Consider the following 11,303-nt stretch of genomic DNA (forward strand, 5'->3'; position numbering starts at 1 on the left):
TAAGTATTAATACACGCTTCAGAGGGAGAGGCAGGGAGAGGGAAGAGTGTCGTCCCAGTGTGTTAGCTGGATCAGTTGCTTTTGTTGTGATCTCAACTTTTGTCACTGATACATCAAAAAAAAAATTTTTTTTTTGGCTGTAAATGTAGCGAAACAGAAACACTTTGGAATACCTTTTAGTTAAACATGCGATTTCAATCTACAACTAAAACCTATCTCAGTGGTACGGTTAAGACTTCTCGGCCATGACAAGAGCAGCTTAATTAAATCTGTTGTCTTTCGCAGTTGTGTGAACGTCAGGAGAGTTTACTGCGCAGGGTTTTTTGTTCCAGGATCGGTTTTTTTCCTGAGCAACAGTGGCTGACAGAAACCAGACGCTGTGTTTGGTTGGCGGACTCAGCAGAAATCGGGTTGGGTCCCAAGCATCTCCTACAGCTCACTGTTACAGTGAAGGAGGGCATCACTGAAAAACTTCAACCATGACTATATCCACTAAAAGCCCACTTTGCGAGCTTTGCTTCTGGATCTGTGAGGAGGGATGGTGATTCTGTTCAGCGCACTGGCTTACGTCTGAGATGTGGCCAGGCCACTTTTCTTCCTGGTTTCCTGAAAGAGCGTTCTCCTGTCCAGTGTCCGGTGAGTAACATTTCAGTGACTCTGGGCACTGGGAAGTGGCTGATGCGGGGTGAGCTGTCCAGCCACCCTTGTTCCCCCCCGAGACCCTCCAGGCTCTGCCTTCAGAGGCCCATGACGCTGAAGTTTCTGTAATAATCTTCCTACTGGATTTCCCTACCGGCCTCCTTATGTCCAGGGCAGCCCCCTCTGGTGGTGTGAGATCATGGGTAGAAGAAAATTTACTGGGGGTCAATGTAAATTTTCAAGTTCAAAGGCCCCAGAAAACACTGCAAAGATCTTTAAGTACTGATACCCTTTATTGTGACACATGTACTTTTAAAACGTACTTTCAGTGTCACCAAGGTTACAAGGTTAAAGAGAGTAAAGAAAATTTTATTAAAAGTTTTGGATGTATTATGGCCTTAAAGACCCTTGGGAACCAATGTCTGCTAAACATTGAGAAAATGGGGTACACGTATTAATACAGCGCGGGCTGGGCATTCTTCTATTTAAAAGTTTAAATTGTTTAACTCCTTAAAAGTATTAGGAGGTTTTAGTTGATGTGCCGGCTGCTTCTAGTATGAATGAAATCGGCCCTAAGAGGCAGTGTTTTCCCAGACATTGATGAAGCCCTCAAATGCCACGGACGGCAATAAACGCCCCGCCTTCCGCGGACCAGTTACAGGGAACGGCGCCCGGCTGCGTTTCTTCCAGGCTTCGCCTCTTCCAAGACCCTTCACCCTCTGCTGAGGAGGGATGTCTGATAAGCCGAAGCTGTTAGGTGGCCCTTCACTCTCAGGACTGAAGGAGGTCACGTTGCTTCACATCTCGAGGCAACTTCACTTGATCTTTTGTTGCTGCTGTTGTCACAATGAAACAAACATGGACCAAGAAGAACTCGCCTGCATCCAGGTCCTTCCCCAGGTACAAGCGGAAGGTCTAACAGATGTGGCACCCTCACTGTCCCCGGGGACACCAGTGCTGGTCCTGTGTGTCACCTTACAGGGCACAGGGCCCGCGGGTTGGCAGGTAGGAGTTGCAAGGAAGCATCCTCTCCCCTCAGGGCCCGCGCGGGGCTTAGGCTCATCTTTCGGTCCCAGGGTCTACCCTCGTCTGCGGGACGCAGGGCTCAAGGAACCTCGGCCCCCTCCTCCCCACGCGTCCCTCGCCCTCGGCCGGCAGCCCGACCTTTAATCCCCCCTGGGCTCCCCTGTCATGGTAGCCGTAGCATCTACACAAGGCAATGCTGAAAAGAGCGTTAGCCTTTTCCAAATTGGGAAATGAAGTCAAGGGTTTAAAGCCGCCCCGGGGCACTCTGTTACATGATCGTGAGCCGGTTCATTCTGGTGGAACAGATTAATACCTGATGTTGTGCGCTGACCCTTCCGGGCAGGACCACTTACAATCACTGAATCAATTAGGTCCCATCTGGCTGCGGAAGAGGGATCGGGCTCACGTGAGTAATGGTAGGTGAGGGAGGGATTTCGTGTGCACAAATGACATAATGAAAGCTCTCTCTCTCCAGCCTTTCTCTTAGAGATCAAGGCACCGTGCGTGGCTGAGACTGGTAGCCAAAGAGACCTGGTCTCATTGCTGCTTAGCTGTGGGAAGAAACGGAGCCGGGAGGTGGGTGACTATCGAGGAGCACGTGACTGAACGCACGGGCCAGACAGGGGCTGAACACATTCACTCAGGTTGTCTGTGTCGACTTCTCACTTTCTGATCCTTTAGGACTCTTGCCCAAGTGGTTCCACAGCTGATGAGGGCAGCTGACTGTAGAAACTCAGTGCTTAGGGAAAGTGTACCTGAGTTCAGGCTCGTGCTTTGTACTCCAGGTATTTCCTTTGTGAAATTATTCTGCATGTTTCTATCTCTCGGGCATTATTTTGCACAATTGGTAAATTATTTTACACAATTGGTAAATGAAAGGTATTTATCTTTCAAGGAAATAAACTAAGTTCTGATTCTTGCTTTATTAAGTGAATGAAGCCTTTTTAGTAAGAGGAAATCCAACAAATTTCTCTACAGGCTTCGGGCTAATGGAATTTAAAGAATTAAAGACACGGATATAGTTCCTGCTCTTGTTATAAAAAGCGTGCATGTAGATATAGTTATATAATTGTATATATACATATCTACACACATGGTTGCTTTTATATTATCTTTTTTCATCAAACTTTATTTCTGAAACGTTTACAATAAATTTTGTTTTAATTATGCAAACACCAATTTTTTAAGAGAAGTAAGCAAATGTTACACGTCCTTCTGTCAAACAGAAATCCAGTCTTCCCACGCACTCGTATTTCACACATTCCAGCTACATTTAAAGGTCTGGCAGAAATATTTAAAAGGTGCTGAGGGTAGAACTAGGACCTGAAGGTTGTATCATTGCCAGAAGTCTAGTTGAACTCTGACCTTTGATGAGTAATTGATGTAGAGTTCATGGCTCTTGCAAGATTAGGGGAAGAAACACTTATTTGGTTCTATGGAAAATAGTCTTCTTACTTGGTAGGTTTCACGCAAATTAACTGCATCGGAACTGTTAAAACCTAACATTTATGATACCACACAGCCTGTTTTACTCTAGATAAAATCCTTATGAAGCTTTTCCGGTGGAAACCAGTGAACTTTTTTAACAGCTTAGGGAATTTTTTTGTATCATTTTTAAAATTGAGATGTGTACTCTTCAAACGAATTAAGGCTTGAGGTTTTCCAGGAGTCACCTTTTAAAAGTGTTTGTACACATTTTAACACTTTGATATTTTCTAGTTTGGTTTTGTATATTTTTACGTGTACAGACTTCTTTCTTGTAAATAAAACGTTTTCATTTGTCTAGAAGTTTCTGTTTTAATTTGTAGAAGTTGCACAAAATAATGAGCCACCCCTAGAAAAAAAATGGCACAAAGTTGAGACCTAATTGGAAGACTGTAAAAAGGAGTAACACCAGGGCTTCCCTGGTGGCACAGTGGTTGGGAGTCCGCCTGCCGATGCAGGGGATGCGGGTTCGTGCCCCGGTCCGGGAGGATCCCACATGCCGCGGAGCGGCTGGGCCCGTGAGCCATGGCCGCTGAGCCTGCGCGTCCGGTGCCTGTGCTCCACAACGGGAGAGGCCACAACAGTGAGAGGCCCACGTACCGCAAAAAAATAAAAAACACCAGCAGGCCTTCAAACACTGAGTGTGGACACAGCCCTTCCTGAAACAGAGGTTGGGTCAGTGTTCCTCACCCAAGGGTTCACTGCCAGACCAGGAGAAAGGCCACAGCGAAATCCAGCAGAAAAGGCAAAGTTAGGCTAACAGGTCCTGATGTTGACTTAGTAGGCCAGCATTCTGAGTAACTTATCGCCTTGAGGGATGCTGCCAGCGAGGCAGAGCTCTTAGTCTTAGAGAATATAAGTAAGTTATTAGAGGGAAGACTCACCCACTACCATGTCACATTAGCCCTGGTATTTTCACACTTGCCACGTGAAGGGAAATCAGTTAATTAGGCTCCTAGAAGGGAGATCCCAGAGGCTTGTTGTTTCCGGTTAGAATGTGAAGAATCCTTGAAGGGGAGCATCCAGGGTTCTGTGTGAGGAAGGATGTGAGCAGCTGGGGAGCCGGGGGCCCCAAACCCCCTCTGCAGGACGTGCTGGCTCAGAGGGGACACCCACACCTTGGCTTTCCATCATTTTTCTTTCCCCGCAAGACGCAAGATGCCTGCTTCCAGGTAATTAAGATGCAGGCCGGATTCACAAGGACCGAAGATGGGGCCCTGGAAGGATGCCGGGATGCGGCAGCCCAGGACTGAGGTGTGTGTACAGGAGATGTAGCAGCAAACAGAGGAGCAGGGGGGCTGAGTACCTCTGCCTCAGGCTGGCGACGCATCGGGGTGATGGCCCTGGGCGCTCCGTGCTGTGCTCACGAAACCCCAGGTGCACAGAACCCAGCAGGAAGGCCCTCCGGCAGCAAACCTCCGCTGACCCCTCATCCGAGCGGGGGTTGGCAAACTGTGGCCACAGCCTCCTGTCAATAAAGTTTTATTGGGCTGCAGCCATGCTCATGTGTTGACATCCTGGCCACGGCTGTGCCATACAAAGAGTCGGGCAGTTGCAACAGAGACCGTGTAGCAGCAAAGCCTAAAATATTTATTATCTGGTCCTTTACAGAAAGGATCTGCGGAGCCCCGATTGTAAATACAGTGTATGAGGCTAGTTAGGCAAGGCTTGTGGTAGATGGCCGGTAGGTGGTCCTCACAAACCACCTTCTAAGGTAGGTATAATGTTAGCTTCAGGAAAGCTGGGGTCAGCGAGGTTAATTCATCAGCCTGCAATCCCACAGCCAGGAAATGACAGAGCCCGGCTTGCAGTCCCCGTCTGACTCAAGGCCCCTGCTTGGAACCCTTATGTCAGGCTTTTTAAAATTATTTTATTTTATTTTTATTTTATGCTAGAGTATAGTGGATTTACAATGCTGTGTTAGTCTCAGGTGTACAGCAAAGAGACTCGGTTATAAATGTACGTCTATCCATTCTCATCCGGATTCTTTTCCCGTATAGGTCACTACAGAGTTTTGATTAGCACTCCCTGCGCTCTCCAGTAGGTCCTTGTGGGCAGGCTCCCTAAAGCAGCCTCTCCCCGAGGTACTGCTCTGCTTCTCAGATACCCCACAGACTCCAAGGGCTCAGCTCTGGGAGGCTCATTATACTTTGAATATTTTGAGAAACTGTGCTTTGAAATTTATGGAGCAAACAGTTCTCTAAATCCCCAGAACACTAACAGGTATCTGGGCAGCACATGTCAAGGGCAATTTCTATCTTGTGGTCAGAAGCCAGTCTCTGTGTCTGTCACAGCCCGGTGGAAGGAGGAGGTCTGCTGTGCACAGAGAAAAAGCCAGCACAGGGGACTGGCATCCATAAACTCCGCTCCCAGCTCCTGTCCTAACTACACGGTGTCATGCTGGAGAAGCAGACTTGGAAAATGAGACACTAGGTATGAAATGATCACAAAAGTCAAAGGGACAGAAAAATCAATGGCTTTGAAAATACATCCTCTTCTGTCCCGGCTGCCTTGCTGGCACACAGGAGGGTGGAGGAAAAAGGATTAGAAGAGCAGCGTGGCCCTCGTCTGCTTTAATGTGATGCTGACACGAAGGGGTGGGGGATTGTTCTCATCTACGAAGCCTGTTTGAAGGAGCCCAGCAGGGCACTGGCAAACCCGGAGGAAACATTTGGAAGCCTTGGCGGCCACGCTGGACCCCAGGAGAAGAAAAGCCAGCAGAGATGGTACAGCCGCTGCCTCTCTGTAGGGACCAGAGAGGCTGACTCGGAGCTCATCCGGAATAACGAGCAGGCAGGGGGATCTGGACAGCTGTCATCTAACTACACCCCAGGTAGGTAGAAGAAATGCGACTCGGGAGGGGAGGGGAGAGATCAGCTAGGAGTTTGGGATTAACAGATACTACTACATGTAAAACAGATAACCAACAAGGACCTACTGGAGAGCACAGGGAACTATATTCAATATCTTGTAATAACCTATAATGGAAAAGCATCTGAAAAAGAATATATACATATAACTGAATCACTTTGCTCTACACCTGGAACTAACACAACATTGCAAACTAACTATTCTTCCCATTTAAAAATGGTTACAAAAAAAAGAAAGGTAACTTTATTTTCTCCGTAACTAATTTCCGTCTTGAATCCCCTTCTCAACACAAGGTGAAAACTACCATTTTTCATCTAATCTAAGACATCATTCAGCATGAGATGCCCCTGTCTTTTGTGAACCACTACAAACAAAAATGCTTTCATCAGGGCTTCCCTGGTGGCGCAGCGGTTGAGAGTCCGCCTGCCGAGGCAGGGGACGCGGGTTCGTGCCCCGGTCCGGGAAGATCCCACATGCTGCGGAGCGGCTGGGCCCGTGAGCCATGGCCGCTGAGCCTGCGCGTCCAGAGCCTGTGCTCCGCAACGGGAGAGGCCACAGCAGTGAGAGGCCCGCATACAGCAAAAAAAAAAAAAAAAAAAAAAAAATGCTGTCATTAAACTAGTGGACCCTTCGGTGTGTGCTGTGAACACAGCAGCCACAAGCCTCAGGAGGATACCGAACAGCTGAGTCTCATCAGAACTGAGACGTGGAGTGTAACATACACCCTGGATTTCTAAGACTTAGCGTGAAAAGATGAATGTAAAATATCTCAATAATTTTGTTATATTGATACGTTGAAATGAAATTTGAGATAGAAGGGGTATTCGTGGTTCCGAGAGACTGGAAGACAGGATAACTTAATAAGAATTAGAAAGCTGGTCCATGACGGGAGCGCGATCTAATCCAAGCAGCTGGTTCCACAGCCCTTACTCGTGTTGCTGCGATGCTTCCGTGTCGCTGGCCGCTTGAAGGAGGCCCTAGGACACCACTGAGCTGCCGGGCCCACTGGACCTCCATACTTAACGGTCGTCATGAGACAAATAATCAGACTCTGAAAACCAGCCACCCTCACCCTTCCCCAAGGAAAAAGAAATCTGGAAAAAGGAATCAGCACTGAAGCTGGCGCTGAGCACCCGTTGTGTAGCAGATTCTGGGCCAGTGTGATCCCATGGATCCTCAACAACACCCTTGGGAGGGATCCTCACCCCGACTTGATACACAAGGAAACTGAGGCCCCAGGGGACTCTGACTGGACGAAGCTCGTCGCGACAGAGCAGGGTTCGAGTTCAGGTCCTCTCAACCCAAAATCTGTAACTGTTTCACCTAACCTTTCTGTCTGAGGAACAAAACGAATTGCAAGGAAAAACACTGGGGCTTGCCCTATGCAGAAGACATGGGGACATCCACCATGAATTCATAGTATTTCCAAGGAAATGTCCTTCACTCTTCTACAACCCAACTGACACACCACCGAGTACAAAGCCTCAGGGAATTCCACACAGCTATGAAAACCGTGGCTAAAAAGACAAGTAGTAAGATTGGAGAAAGTTCATGGTATAACGTTAAGGTCAACAAACAGGATACAAACTGTATAATTAAAATCTCTTTCTTATGTATGTACACACACATACGCATATATTACTCACACATTTATATACATATGCACATATATGAGCCATACGTAAATACACAGATGACTTAAAAATATTTTAATATGCCAAAATAATTAGAACAAGCGACTATCTCTGCATGGTGGGAAAATGGGTGGTTTATATCTTATGATCTTACCTTACTTATCTTAATTGTACTTAATTTTACACATTTTTAAAAGATCTATTGAATATAATTGCAAAAAGCAAATTTTAAAAATATTTAGGAGGTCTTGTGCTCTAGTGGGAAGAGATGGGCTTTGACAGAGTGGCTGGGCAGAGAAGAAATGCATGTCCTGCTTTGTGTTTATTCATTTATGTGATCCAGGTATGACAGGGGATCAGAGCCCCCCCAGATATTCGCAGCAGTACAGGCTGGCTCATCACCCAGCACCCTGCAATGTCACCACCAGCCGCCATCAAGCCCTGTGGCAAGCACCTGGGGTCACATTATTCATTAGAAAGGCTGTTTTGAAACTATCAGCTGTTTTGAAGCTGATGATATATGTCAATATTTTAATGTCCCGTAAGTGGATAAAAGAACAGAAGGGAGAAAGACCTTTACTAATAAAGTTACAAGGGCTCCTACAAGCTGCTCCCCCCTCCCCCTGGATTCAAATTCCCACAGACACCTGGCTGTATATCCCAGAAGAATTTAGCAGAATGAGTGTGAAGAGCACATATGTGATGTTTGAGATGTTGGCAAAATGACTGGGGTTCAAAACCAGATCAGTCTGACTAAAAAAAAAAAAGCCCAATGACGAAACAAAACACACACACACACACAATTCGGGACCTTTTTAACCATAACATATACAAAGTTACTTCTATTCATGTTATTTAATAGCTTTAAGTATCTCAAATTCAATTTTGCAAACATAAACTGAATTTTTTCCAATATTCAAGTTCTGACCTTTGATTCCTCAGCCCAATAAGACCTTTTGCAGGAGCTCCCTTGTCCTTGAGCCACACTGGCTAGAAGTGCCCTCAGGAGACAAGTCAGACAAATGGGATTTTCTTCTTTCAAGGGTCCTATTCTCTCTGATTTGGGGGGGGGGGGGGGCGGGAGAAGAATGCGTGTGGAAAGGAAAGCTCTATTAAGTGAGAAATGCTATTCCTAAAATGAAAAATAAAGAAAAACGTATTCTTGTATGGAGAATAACTGATTTCGAAGAGAATTTGCAGATACGAAGGATCATTCCAGAAGCTGAGGCAGAATTACTCACTGTTGTCTAAAATCAAAGTCAGCTGACATTGTCAACTTCATCCTTTAGAGGTAATGAATTTTCAGAAACCACATTTCTGTATGTTACCGAATAAAATCCGAGGTGCCTCAAAACCCACTAAAAAGTTATCTTCACACAATCAGAGCCGCGTAGAGACGCAGAAGGAAACGCGATACCAGAAGAAGGTCATCGTCCTTCCTGTGGGCTTTTTTAACCAGAAGGAAAATTTCCAGGTGGACTTGAAGAACGTCTAGGCCGTTGTCTTTGTTACCTTTTCCTCGGACCCTTTCCAGCTGTGATGGAATAAGCGGGTGGAGGTGGAGGGAGAGGGACAGAAAGACAGTTTTCAGTTTTGAGCTGACACCATGGTCCCCACTACTCTGTCTTTCTCCAAGAAGTTGTGAAATGGGCATCAAGTAGAGGAATGGAAAGTCCTTTCCCCAGAACATTCTAGATTTTCATTAGCTCTCTCTGCTCACGTAGAGCACTAATCACAGTTCCAGCCTGCCTGGGCCAGTGGGGGGAAGGTGACAGCGTCGTGTCTTCAGAAGGAAACTTCCACTGAAGGACGCTGTCCAGAGCCACTGCCTGGAATGTCAACGGGGATGGGAAAGTCTTTTTCTCTCAAGTCCAGCCTCCATCTTGTTCTTGTCCCTAATCCATCCCTCTTCTCCTGGGCCCACAACTGCACACACTGACAGACTCAGTATTGACGCGTGATGGGAGGTCACCTGCCGGTGAGCAGAGAGGAAAGTGGATCCAGACAGGGGAGGAATGACACAGGTGAATCAGCCAGGGGTCATCGAGAAGACGTTTCAAACAGAGGCACTGAACTTTGTGAATCAGTTACGCGGGCAGTAAAAGAGCTGAGGACCCAAAGCGTGGGTGGTCAGGCAAACCAGGCGGTTTGTCCCTCCTTGGGCCAGAGGGATGACGGATGGGGTCCAGGATCCAGAGGCCAGAACTGCAGCCGGCCAGCAGATGAGAGCTGAGCCCACAGAGCCGGGGCCTTCCCGGGGCGCCCAGGCCCATCGAGGGGACTTGGTCCTGCCAGGAACGCCACAAAGCCGAGGGGAGGAGGGAAAACACCCCGGCATCATGCCCAACCCCCCACCTGCCCTCCAGTCTCGGGTAGGTGCCTCCCGCTGGCAGAACCAGCATAAATGCCAGAGGCAGGGACACCTGGGGAACATGATTCTCTGGGATGCAGAGCAGAGCAGGGGGAGGCCCAGTCCCAGGGCGAGCAGGCAGAGGGCCAGCACCTCTGCATTTGATGGGAAAGTTGGATGCCATGAGTTTGGACCAACGTAGTGAAGACAAAGATATGTTTGTGTCACTTTTCATCTTCAGTGGCTGCCCATCATTTATAGCAACTGTGGTCAATCTTTCATCTTCTGTGCCAATTCTGACCAATTAGTAGGGGCTGCCTGGAGACACATGTTTCAAAGGACTTTGAGGCTAAGACTGTGCTCAGTGGAAAGAGCTCCGTGATCTCTTAGCGCCGTTTGGACTTGGTGTGGGCTGTGGTGGCGGGTGTACCCTACACTTGCCATTCATCGTCTGTGCGTTCAAGCCTACACTTCCTGCATCTTCTGCCATCACTGCTCCTATTCTCAGCTCCCCAGATGCAACCCCCCAGTTGGGATCTCCAGAACCCCGCGTCAAGGGTGACTAGCCATCAACAAGCCCCTGAATTCCCCTGATCCTCAACCTCTCCTTTCCTGCCCCCGCTCCCTGCCTCATATGGACCAGGTCTTCGGGAAAGACCAGCAGATGAATATGAAACTGTTTCCCCTTATGTTTCTCGCTTACGTCTTTTACCTACTTTAAATTCTGCATTTGCATTTTCTCCCACGAACCTCTGCAATCTAGTGCTCTTCATTCACGCTGACTTTGAGGGCTTTTTCTCTGTTTGAATGTTTGTCACAGCGAAGCCCTAGAATTCTTATCTGAGCACATGAAGAAACGGTCCCATTAATTTAGGTGGGGAGCTTCGACTGAATTGGTTGTAAAAACATCTCAGAGCAATACTGAAATTTTCACTTTATTTCCCCTTTAATGATCAACGGAAGTTTCTATTTTCTTTTCTCTATTGTTTCTTTTTTTTTTGCCACTCTGGGCAGCTTGTGGGATTTTAGTTCAAACCCGTGCCCCCTGCATTGGAATCCTAACTGCTGGACCTCCAGGGAAGTCCCTCAACGATTTACTTTTACTGTAATTGCTAGTTTAAACTCACAATCTTCATAATTTCTAGTTTCTCCTAATTATGAAACAAGCAGTTGATCTGATCAGTGTACTTCCCTAAATATATTCCATGATCTCCTCCTGGAATCCTTTCACATCTGCAAAAGCCCTTTTCACTCCCGCCAGGATAGGGGGGTGAGGCCTGCAGGTGTAAACCCACTAC

Source organism: Phocoena phocoena, chromosome 14 (genome assembly GCF_963924675.1).
Source record: "Phocoena phocoena chromosome 14, mPhoPho1.1, whole genome shotgun sequence".
Lineage (NCBI taxonomy): Eukaryota > Metazoa > Chordata > Mammalia > Artiodactyla > Phocoenidae > Phocoena > Phocoena phocoena.